A 12,696-nucleotide genomic window follows, 5' to 3' on the forward strand; every position below is an offset into this window, starting at 1 on the left:
TGGGGTTGCAAAGAATTGGACACAACTGAGGAACACAGCAGCAGCGTATTCCTAAGATTGTACGGGTGTCGCCACTGACTCCAGCTGTTTCCATCACCCCCAGAATACAGCCCTTACCCATTTGCAGTCACTTCGCATTACCACTTCCCCAAACCTCTGGCAACCACACTGTGTTCCTATGAATTTGCCTATTCTAGACACTTCATATAAAAGGAATTGTACAGTCAAAAAAAAATAAAAATAAAAAGCAGAGACATTACTTTGCCAACAAAGGTCCGTGTAGTCAAAGCTATGGTTTTTCTGGTAGTCATGTATGGATGTGAGTGTAGGACCATAAAGAAGGCTGAGCACAAAAGAACTGATGCTTTTGAATTGTGGTGCTGAAGAAGACTCTTGAGAGTCCCTTGGACTGCAAGGAGATAAAACCAGTTAATCCTAAAGGAAATCAACCTTAAATATTAATTGGAAGGACTGATGCTGAAGCTGCAATACTTGGGCCACCTGATGTGAAGAGCTGACTCATTAGAAAAGACCCTGATGGTGGGAAAGATTGAAGATGGGAGGAGAAGGGGGTGACAGAGGATGAGATGGTTGAACAGCATCACTGGCTCAATGGACATGAGTTTGTGCAAGCTCTGGGAGATGGCGAAGGTCAGGGAAGCCTAGCATGCTGCAGGCCATTGGATCGCAGAATCGAACACAACTGAGCGACTGAACAACTCTTCTCTCACCATCTTATCTCTCTGAGACTGTATTCCCCATAAAGCTTCAACTATAATTACAAGGCAAATGATTCCTAGATCTCTGTCTGTAGTCCTGATTTCCCTCCCAAGTCCCTCCATTTTCATCACTCTCTGATAGCTATCTTCATTCAACCTGAGGAAACTAACAATGCTGATACAACAGGATCAAAACTAAAATCACATCTTTTCCACTAATTCAGTTTCTCCACCTGATTTTCCTCTTTCTACTCCTAATACCATCATTCTCCTTGTCATCCCAGCCCAAAATTTGGTGACATACTTGGTTCTTTTTTATTGCTTTTCATCACTTCTACTTTGACAAATTTTAGCAGCTCCTACAGCCACACTCTTCATCCAATATTAATCTCCTTGTTTACAGTCACGACAGCCAAATTCCAGTATGAGCCTCTTATCCTGGAATCTTATCACAGACTTCCAACTTAGCTACCCACTGATAGTTTTTCCTTCCCTCATACCTAGCCTTCCAAAAGACTGACAACCTAATCCTCCTTAAAAAAACAGAACATTTCTATTTTCTAAATTAAAAAATAACTGCCCAGTATTCCCCAAATTTAAGTCTGTATTTCATAGTTTATATTCAAGTGTCTCTATTATATGACCTTAAACTGATACAAGCCTTCATTTCAACACTTTCCCTATACTCCTATCATGGAGCTTTAATATGCTCTTTTCTCTTCGTCACATCCTCTGCTGTTTTAAATCCTTCAAAGTTCAGCTCAAACATTACTTCCCTAATGTGCCTCCCTTAGAACATCAATCATATTAATCATATTTTGCTTTACACTGCATGTGTACTGTCTTCTTCTTTACCAATTAAAAGTTCCCTGAGAACAGGGGCTATTTCTTAATCATTTTTGTTTCCCTCATAGCACCTGTATAACCCCTTTACAGTATTGGCAGTCAATAAATAGCAATTCTTATGTTAAATCAATGAGACCAAATCATCAGAAACAAAGTTTTCTTTCCTTTAATAAAGATTTAGAAACCACCTGCTTTTTGGTTTTTTGGTTGCTGTTTTTAATCGTTTTTCTTTTTAAATTTTATTTATTTTGGCTGTGTCTTCATTGCTGCATGGGCTTTTATCTCATCACGGTGCACAGAGGCTACTCTCTAATTGTGGTACTCTGGCTGCTCACTGCAGTGGCTTCTCTTATTGTGGAGCATGGGCTCTAGAATGCAAGAGCTCAGTAACTGAGTTTCCCGGGCTCTGGAGCACAGGTTCAACAGTTGTGCAGCACCAGCTTAGTTGCTCCACAGCATGTGAGATCATCTCAGATCAGGAATTGAACCCATGTCTCTCGCGTTGGCAGACAGTTTCTTTACCACTGAGCCACCAGGGAAGTCCAATAGTTTTTCTCTTCAAATGCATACATACCTATACTCCGTAAGTTGTCTATTCTGAATTCTTAAAAGATTGTATTTTCTATAAACTACATACAAGAGATGAAATCCAACTTAAGGTATGACTGATCACAACATGATCCATGTGTTTGTGTGCTTAGTCACTCAGTCTTTGCGACCCCATGGACTGTAGCCCTCGAGGCTCCTCTGTCCATGGGGATTCTCCAGGCTAGAATACTGGAGTGGTTTGCCAGGCCCTCCTCCAGGGGATCTTCCCAACCCAGAAACTGAACCCAGGTCTCCTGCATTGCAGGTGGATTCTTTACCATCTGAGCCACCAGGGAAGCCCGAAACTGTTGCATGGTCTCTAACCAAAAATAAGTGTGACTTTGGCACAAGTCAATCTTCCTTTAAAGAAAGAGTAGAATAAGAACTCTGGGCCTTTAACTGAAAGACTATGTGGTTACTTCCTCTTTAGTGACACTACCATCCAAACCTACTTGAATGGAATTATTCTAATTGTATTTTTGTAGATAACCAGTGCAAACAAAAAATAAATATGGTACTTGTGGCTGTCAGAAATTGAATGTGTTGAGTGACCCGCTCATCTTAAAAGCTACATTATGAAGTGTTATATAGTATATACATAAAAGAATAACTTGTAGCTTCAAAGATGGAGTGGCACAGGTGGCTGAAAAATCTGTTTATTACTTCCGGGTGAAGAAAAGATTGAACATTTTCCTGCCTTCATTCCTTCCTTCCTAAATTCATCCTACATGCTGATCATTATGGTAGGCACTAAGGGTATCCAGTAGGATAAAGACATGAGCCCTTCTTTAAAAGAGAGACACAATTAGAAACAAATGATGAGAAAATAATCTAAATGTAAAGTTTGTGCCAGGTATAGCAGCAACACAGAAAAAGAAAAAAAAACTGTTAACAGTTTTATCCTTTAGAGCCTTTGCTAGTTTTTCTATAAATTACTATACAAGATCATTCACCAGACAAAACCAAGAAAAAAGAATATTTTACAAGACTTAAGTATTTGAATAATGGCTATATTACTCAGAAAACTTCAGTTCATTTAGGCAAATAATGAGATCACTGATCTTAAAATTGAAGAAAAGCATACAGCATTGTAGGAGAAGGCAATGGCAACCAATTCCAACACTCTTGCCTGGAAAATCCCATGGACAGAGGAGCCTGGTGGGCTGCAGTCCATGAGGTCGCTAAGAGTCGGACAGGACTGAGCGACTTCACTTTCACGCATTGGAGAAAGAAATGGCAACCCACTCTAGTGTTCTTGCCTGGAGAATCCCAGGGACGGGGGAGCTGGTGGGCTGCCGTCTATGGGGCTGCACAGAGTCGGACATGACTGAAGCGACTTAGCAGCAGCAGCATATAGCATTGTAGGGCCTAAAAACAACATACAATTGCAAGTATTTAAAAGTGATGGCTAAACTAATAAGAACCTACTTACAGCACAGGTAATTCTACTCTGTAATGGTCTATATGAGAAAAGAACCTTAAAAAGAGGGGATATATGTATAACTGATTCACTTTATTGTACACCTAAAACTAACAAAACGCTAAAAAAAAAAAAAAAATCAATCTTGCACACATGCTCAGTCATGTCCAACTCTTTTGCGACCCCATGGACAAGTAGCCCGCCAGGCTTCTCTGTTTATGGGATTTTCCCCAGCAAGAATACAAACAATCCTCCTCCAGGGAATCTTCCAAACCCAGGAATCAAACCCATCTCTCCCATGTCTCCTGCACTAGCAGGCGGATTCTTTATCACTGAGCCATCTGGGAATCCCTGTAAATCAACTAGATGCCAAGAAAAATTTGTTTAATAATTGTACTTTTACCATTAAAAAAGGGGGGGGAGGGGGCTAGTCATAATTATTTTCTGTAGTCAAGAGGAAAAAGGCCTGTTTACTTCATATTTTAACAGAATGCTTACCTGCCTGAGATTTCTTATCTCTGAGCTAAGTAAATCATTTTAATTTCAAGCAAAGTCACAAAGCGTTATTTCTCAAAATATGTATTTAATTAACTGCTTATTTACTGGGCTTTTTCCTCTCTAAACCGTGAGCTTCTTCTAGGACAAAGACTATTTCCTATTCATCTTTATATCTAGGGCCCAAGCACAATTTCTGGCACTTAACAGGCAATAAATACTTATTAAATGAAAAATGTAAATACAGACCTTTATATCCTTTCCAGCTCGCAATATTCAAGTTTTTAATGCTCATCGTTTGCATACTTTTGTTATTCTTCTACTGATAAAAACAAGGGGGATATTTCTAAACAGTCTAATTTGTGGTTTACTGGTGATCCAACAAACTAAAGCCCCAAGAATTACTGTGTGTGCGTTCATTATCTAAGCTGTGTCCAACTCTTTGCAACCCCATGGACTACAGCCCTCCAGGCTCCCCTATCCATGGGATTTTCCAAGCAAGAATATTGGAGTAGGTTGCCATTTCCTCCTCCAGGGGACTATCCTGACCCAGGGACTTTAATTCTCAAAAAAAAAAAAAAAAAAAATTTAAAAAGGAGAAAGTAAGGATTGGAGGGAGGGAGAAAAGAAATCTATTTATATTTCAACTCAAAACTGTACGCTTCCTGAAGATGTTCCTCTTGCTAGGTAACTGAGACACCTTGAGCAAATAGAAAATGGTATACATGGCCCTAAACTTCACTTAAAATGATTGTATTTATTATTTATATTTTTATCCTCACTTTTGCTGTAGCCGCCATGAATGGCTTGGAAAATGCAAAATATACTAAGCAAGAAACACAGCCCATACCTGAAGAGTTAGCAGTTGAAAGGCACAAAGAGGTAGAATGGATTTAAAAGCCTCTTGAAGAACAGCCTTTTGCTGCATAGATGCCAGGCAAGACAGTATGTGGCAGGAAAAGAGTTGGGGAAACTGCTTTAAAAACCTATTAACTAGGAATGTGAAAATGCAGGGAACAATTGGGAAAGGAGGGAGGTGCTCACTGCTTAAAAGGCTTTTAAATGTGACTATATTTTTGTTGGCTTTTTGCCTGCAACATAAAATGAGGATGGTGTACAGAATAGCTAGATGGCTGCTGAAGGTGGAATGAATGGAAGCTAGGCTAGGGAGTCAAGGCCTAATTTTGAGATGCCACTATGGACTGTGTGCAGCTGTCAAGACCACTGTCAGCAATGGCTTAGTGAAGTAAACACAAAATTCAGTCAGCCGGTTCAATCACCCTTTCATTCTTGTGGTTTTCTTGATCCGTAAATATTTCCCTATGCAGTTTTTGTAGCAGATAACAAGGAGTTAACAAATTAGCCAGCCAAACAGGCAGGAATGGAGAAAAGCCACAGAACTTAGAATTGAACAGCTGACAGCAGATTCTGCAGGTGTGAGATGAGACTCAGCTCTGCATTTTCCATGTAGCACAATTTTCTCTGTCTGGGCTGTGGCCTGATTTTCTGGCCCCTTCAGGACAAGCTGAGTTATAAAGGGGAGAATTCCAGAGGGCTTTGTTCTATGATCTTATGAACTCTAACTTACTTTAGAAAGGAAGCAATCTCCTATGTTTAGACTGATAATATTACACGTTGTAAGATTTTAGTTTTATATTAGGAAGGAAAATACTCTAGCTGCCATCCTACTTAAATAAGAAATGGTGGATTAAACTGCATAGCACAATGAATCATTCCCTGCAATTGGGAGTCAAGGGGCAGCCCACACACACACACACAACACGTGTAAGAAAGAGGATCACTACTTGCAATGAATATGTAAATATCACAACAAATAATAAGGTCATAACAATGTAGGTAAAAAGGAAAGAAATGGACTGCATTAAAGTGTATCTTTCTAATGTACTACTTTCTAATATTCTTCTAATCATTCATTTGCTGGTAATGGACATTCAAGGCTAACCTCCACACTGCAGCAGTTCTTCTAAATCTTTTTGACTAATAGTGGTAAAATACACACACACACACACACACACATATATATATATACACACTAATTACATAACACATTAAAGTGTTCAATCTGATGCCTTGCTTAACAAAACATTCCACTGTTTCCTTCTGGGGTATCTACAAAAGTGATTGTGACTGATCAGATTGATAATTAAAGAATTAATTGCTCTTTACATTGGTGAATATGGCCTACCAATCCAAATCCGTTTGACCAAACAATGATAGAAAAACTCAGCAAGCTCAGGCTTTTTTCTAGATAGACTCTGGGAAGGACAGATAAATACCTTCAGTTATCAACATTCAGAAGTTGATACCTACTCTTAAATCTCATTTTGGATCTTCTCTTTCCCCAAAACCTACTTTATGTCCCTAAAATCATATGTTTCTAATTTCTTCTTCTAAAACAGAAGATCCTATGATTTATACCATAAAAGATTAGCTGCTTTCAGATACACTGCCCTTACTGAGATCTGAAAGTCTCCCCAATTCAAAAATATTCCTTTTTTGTGAAGGTATAAAATTTTATCATTAGAGATTTTAATATTTAGGGAAGTCATTGTCCCTTCCCTAAATGACAGATTCAATTTCAAAAACAAAAAATTAAGCAAACATAAAAATAAAAAACTATGTGTACTACAAATATAATTTTTAATTATCTATGGGCCAAAGATCAGAAAGGAATACAGAAAATTTAAGTTATTTACATTGTTAGGTTGGTTGTATTATAGAGGACAGTTTCCTTTTAAACTTTCCCTTTAATGTGTTTTTAATAAATATCAGTAAGGAAAAATTAACATCACTTTTAAAGACCAGTTCTGCCTGATTGCTATACCTAACCATTGGAGCCTAAAAAATAAATACATAAAATTTAAAAATAAAAAACATAAGATTAGTCTCAATTATATACAACTAGATGTGCGGACAAAAACATAAAGCAACAAATATTCCTTTAGGATTTAATGTATAGTATATTTATTATGGGGAAGACGTTAATGAGTGATACAAAGATACAAAAATGACTCTAAGATCTCTGCCCACCTTCTCCTTCAGTAACAGCAACTTTGAAGAAAGAACACAATGTTATTACCAGTCATTAGTATATTAGGTTGAATCTATTGGCCATTTGTTTCAGATTTTGAAAAGCGGAATGGTAGGGTAAAGCTGGGACATTACCTAGGAAAGATCAGCCAGGATTAAGATACTTAATGAAGGAAGATGAGGGCAGTGGGTACAAACAGAGGAAGTGATAGCAACAAAAGAGGGAAGATGAGAGCATGCTGACAGTGTACTCTCTATTTCAGAGGATTGATCAGAGTTAGCTGTGACTTTGAGCAAATAATTTTCAACATATAAAATGGACCCTGAAAATGTATTATTCCTATCATTTAAGGAGCACCAAGTAATTAAGGAGGGATATTTAAACACAAATGTACGTTTATATTCACAATATAAACTCTGAAATCATGTGTATTTCATTTAAACCACCACTGTAGTGAAGACTCTTTTAATCCAACCATTTTGAAGCTCATTCTGATATCTGACGTTACAGATATTCTTGTTCTACTATTCTGTCCCAAATGTTCAAAACAGGACGGGAAAAAAAGTAATATCCTTAAGGAGTGGAATTCATCATTAAAAATAAAGTATTTTCCAAGTTTTTTGGGAAATGGGTTACTTTCTCTCCCTCTCTCATTCCAGGCATCAACTATATTGACTTTTACTCAATGATAAAGAAATATGGCATCAAGAAGTGTCAAGTAAATTCACCTTAAGAGACCTCAAAACAATACTACTAAGCAATTGTTTCTAAATGTTTCTCTCTCCAAGACTAAGTTCTTACAGCTGATAACTCTCTTTAGGAAGTGCTGACACTCACAAGGCCCTAAATTTTCATTTGGTCCCTAATACTCTATTTGGTAATCAATATCCTCTTTTACTCTTCCCAGAAACCCCATAAGCCTTATTCTTCATCAGTATCACATTTTTCTTTTCATGGTCTTTTATTTTTAATCCTTCCTTTTGGGCCAAGTTGTCTGCCTTTTATATCTATATTTATTTTCCCTTCTTTTCTCATTTGACCCTTTTCAGACCTTTAGATTATAAACGCTGACATTTGTGACTCATTTTTTGCCAAGGCGGCCTTTCATGAATAAAATTTCCCTCCTCCACAAGACTGTTCTAAGCAAGCATAATTTTAAGCATCCACAACTACTGTCCAAATAGAGATTCCCTTCATTTGATTCTTCATGTGCTAAATCAAACGTATTTAAGAATATGATTTCCTACTCCTGTTCCTTTTCAATATTTTCTCTGTGTCTCCTTTATTATACCTTTCTATTGCCATGTGGAAACTTTAGCTATCCATGGTCTAGTGTGAACTGTACATAGGACAGTGATAATGACCTTCTGACCCTACAGTTCTTCCTGGCTGTGGGTAGAATTGATAGCACTTTTTCAATTTCTCCCTTGTCTTTGCTTGAACATACTGGAATTACAACCTCTGACAGAGGCAACATCCCTTTTGTAGTGGAAACAAAAGGAGTGTGTAATGAATTGGTTAAGATTACATTGCATGTTTAGATGATGAAATCCAACTGCAGCTCAATTCCTTCATTTTCTTTAGCTGGGCCCGGTCTTTCAATAAGACATTATTGACTGGCATCTTCCCCAGAACAGGTGATTCGGAATACAGTCTTGCTGCTTCGAGTTCTTTAGACTGAAACACAACAACTGCACAGGTCAAGGGAATCAGATATGAGACAATAATTCCCAGTATCTTAGGATGAACACTGTAGATGATCCATACCCAGGTGGCATTAAAAGAATGAATAGTCCTTGAATTTATATGATGTGCCAACCCTTTCAAATTAACTTTAGTTACCAAGATGGCAAGATGTGAATTTTAGTTTTATATGCCATTTCTCTGCAAAATTCTAGGACAGAGAAGTTCTATGGCAAGGAGAGTGGAGGAAGGCAATTTTTATAATTCATCAATACAGATTTTGCTATACTGACATTATAAAACAAATTATTAATCTTTATGACTATGGAATCAATATCACAATTATGTGGTATTAAAACCTATCTTTTTATCATAAGACATAAACACCTTTGGTTGCTCTGAATAGCAAATTACTGGCCTCTTTCTGCCCTCCCTCTTATTTAACTTGTACTTTTCTTTTTCTAACTTAATCTTTTTATAAAAAAGCACTTAGAATTTTTCTTTTCAAAATGGCATAATACCAATATTGGCTGCAGAAAATATTTAAAATGTGTGTTTTTCGAAGAATGATCAGATCACTTATTCATCTGATAAAAATGACTATATTCATCTCAATTATTTTTGCCAAGGACTGTAACACTAATTTTACTCTTTCTAAAAATTAAAATGGCAAACAGTTTGTATAAGGTGTTGATAATTACCTATATTATTGTACTGCTGTGACAGATGTTGGCAAAAAAGCCTAAAATGCCTACAGCTGTGCACTCCATGACATCTAGTTTATACTCAGACAGAAGGCTAACAGATGTTCTGAACTGTCACTTTGCCTAAATGTTTTTAAAGTCTAAAGACCTGCTTTATAATTCACCAGGGTCTGGTTTGGTTTCACACAGGTCCTCAGAATTCCCATCTGTGACAATTAGTTTTAAAGACATTGACAAATCAACCCGTGTGTCTTCCCTCTTTTTTAATAAACATGCATCCGTTTATATATGGACTGTGGATTGTAAAAGCTGTTTTTATATACATCCTAGTTAAGTTCTTCCCTTAACATAGATTTTATTGGGCTACCAGAATTCATGAAGCTCTGTTTAGAGCTGAGTGGATGGAAAGAGCCAGGAAATCACCTATTCTTTTCTTTTTGCTAAATTTCATGCACCATGAAAGTAAAATGTTAACTATTTCCAAAGACAGTTTTATTTTTTCTAGTGAATAAAAGTGTTTTATTTTTTATTTCAGTATTTTAATAACTCTGCTCATAACAATAACTATTAATTGCACAGGCTGTTAGGATAATGAAAGAATAAAATAAATGGCATTCACAAAGCAAATAGCACATCTTCCGCTGCCTGACAACCTAATACTTCCTCTTCCCAAACATACCTTTAGATCCTTCATATAGAATTACTGCCCCGTGCAAAGGCCATCAATGCCTTATTTGCTGTTGCTCTTAATTTTAACAAGCTGGATTCCTGTAGTACACTTGCTTAATAGTTTAAACATTCTGTTAACAATCAGGTGTTTGGCCTATCCTGTTTCTCTCCCATTCTGTATCGAAATATAACTCCAAATAGTACATCTTTCTGGGTTTGTTTCTAAATTAGTCCCCACACTTAATTATGAGGATGAGAGGGATGCCTTATTCCTCTTTGTTATAGGCTAAGCTCTCAGTAATCCCAAACAAAAGAGCCAGTTCTGGAAGATATAGGATTTGCTAGCAGGATTATGGTCTCATAGATAATGATGTGCAGTCAGCAGAAGCGAAGCTTTATTTTAATTCAAATAAGCTAGTAAACAAACCACTGACAAGTCTGCTGGTGAGAGTAACTGGCTGCTGTTGCCACATTGGCAGCTAAATTATAGAAAATCTATTATACCCTGTTCACCATATGTTTAATTTAATACAAGATACAAATTAAACTATCCACAGTGCCTATTAAAATAACAATACTTTTTTATATTTGAATGTCTTAAAATAATTTCTACTGACCTTTTAAAGGGTGGTTTTGATATAGGTGATTATCGGGGGGGAAAGGTAGTTAATAGAAGGCAAAAAAAATTAATTGCCTTTGAGAAAATAAAAATATAAATGTTCACTGGCTTGCAGTTGTTAATAAGGTTAATTAGCAATCATGTGTTCTGTTATTACTATATTTCCCTCCCACCCTTTTCATTTCTGAGGCTGGAGTTTTAAGAGTGATACTTAGTTTGACCTGAGTCTATCCTCACGAAATCATACCTTGACCAAGCCAGCCTATGGGTAGCCTTACATCTGATGCCAATTGAGACCTAAATGCAGAAAACCTGCGTTTAAACTGTAGGTTCAATTTTGGTATGGCACAGGAAAAAGACACAGAATTTTATATCCCTGCTTCAAATCTGTCTCTTCATAGCCAAAAGATCCTAAGAGAGCCAGAATTAAGACCTCGCCTTCTAGAAAAAGGAGAGAAAAACAAAAAAAAAGATAAAATGACACACTGTTCACAGTTTCCACCTGAACCTGCAATAATTAGTAACCAATGGTGCTTGCTTGAGTCTATTTAGACTCAGTTAACCAGATTCTAAACACTGAGCTGGATTTTAGAATTATAGAGCTAGATTTCAAACCTAGATTAACTATTGCCACCTGTGTGAGCACAGATATTTAAACCAGCTGGATCTTTCCCTTACTTTTTTAAAGAGGATAATAATTCCATTTTATAAGATTATGAAAATTAAATATGAGAAAGTTTCTGGTACATAATAGATGTCCATTAAAGGTTAGGACCTTTCCTCTTATTACCCTCAAACAAATAGAATATTGCTCTTTTTTCAACAGTGAAGAAAGAATGTTGGAAAAATGGATTGGAAGGGAAGATATAAGTAGGAATTCTCCCTAGAATCAGTTTCCTTGGATCATTAACTACTTTCCACAGGCAAAACTTCAAATGGGATGGTCCTTTTCTCCCCAAATTCACAATTTTTACTCTAAGAATGTGTCAGCAAATGAACTTATTTACAAAACAGAAATAGACTCACAGACAGAAAACAAACTTATGGTTACCAAAGGGAAAGGGAAGGGGGTTTAAATTAGGAGTTTGGGTTTAGCAGATATGCACTACTATATATAAAATAAACAAGGACCTACTGTAGAGCACACAGAACTATATTCAATTAACTATAATGAAAAGGAATATGAAAAAGTTTATTAATATATATAATGGAATTAATTTACTGTATATCAGAAACACACCACTGTAAATGAACCCATTAAAATATATATATATATATAAAGAAGAATGTATCAGTAATCTACCCATACCAACTGCCCATCCTTGGGCCTCTGAAATAGAGAAGCAAGGAATAATCACCACATTCTGAGGTACCTTTTTAAACATTTATGTACATAAAACTTTTGCACTGGGTCTTCAAGGGTGTTATGGAGCCGCACTCCACCATTTCAGTTCAGTTACAAGCCTATCAAATCCAACTGCCTACTGGTAGTTACATTACTGAATAAGGTATATGTGTGGAGAATATCCTCAGTTTATTGTCATTCTTGAAGTCCAGTAGATGGTGATACTATTTGAACTAAAACGCAAATTACTTTATCTTGGGAGCATAGTACTAGTATGACTATGCCAAAGGGACACAAAACAAATATTCCACTACCCTCAGAAGTTGAAAGACCAGAGACATTTCCATTTACTGAAACTCTAAAACTGATAAAGTTTTTTCAAAAGTCACAGATGTGTGGCATATCTTCAATGTTCAACACTTTTAAGTGCTAACACATAAACATAGAACATACGATTGCATGAATAATTTCATGTATCTCAAGAAAGTTTAAGGAGGCCATTGATGAATGCTACTCACAGGCCTTACTCCTACCTCCCAACTTGCCTCTTAATTAC

General features: G+C 36.7%; 1 protein-coding gene across 1 annotated transcript in view; it reads right to left on the bottom strand.

Annotated features, from left to right (window-relative positions):
* Window positions 1-12,696, bottom strand: part of LOC147379600 (uncharacterized) — a 98,498-nt gene that overhangs the window by 83,015 nt on the left and 2,787 nt on the right. The window lies entirely within an intron of this gene.

The sequence above is a fragment of the Bos grunniens genome, chromosome 1, assembly GCF_055505025.1.
Source record: "Bos grunniens cultivar Pamir isolate PY7600 chromosome 1, Bosgru_T2T1.0, whole genome shotgun sequence".
NCBI classification, from domain to species: Eukaryota; Metazoa; Chordata; class Mammalia; order Artiodactyla; family Bovidae; genus Bos; species Bos grunniens.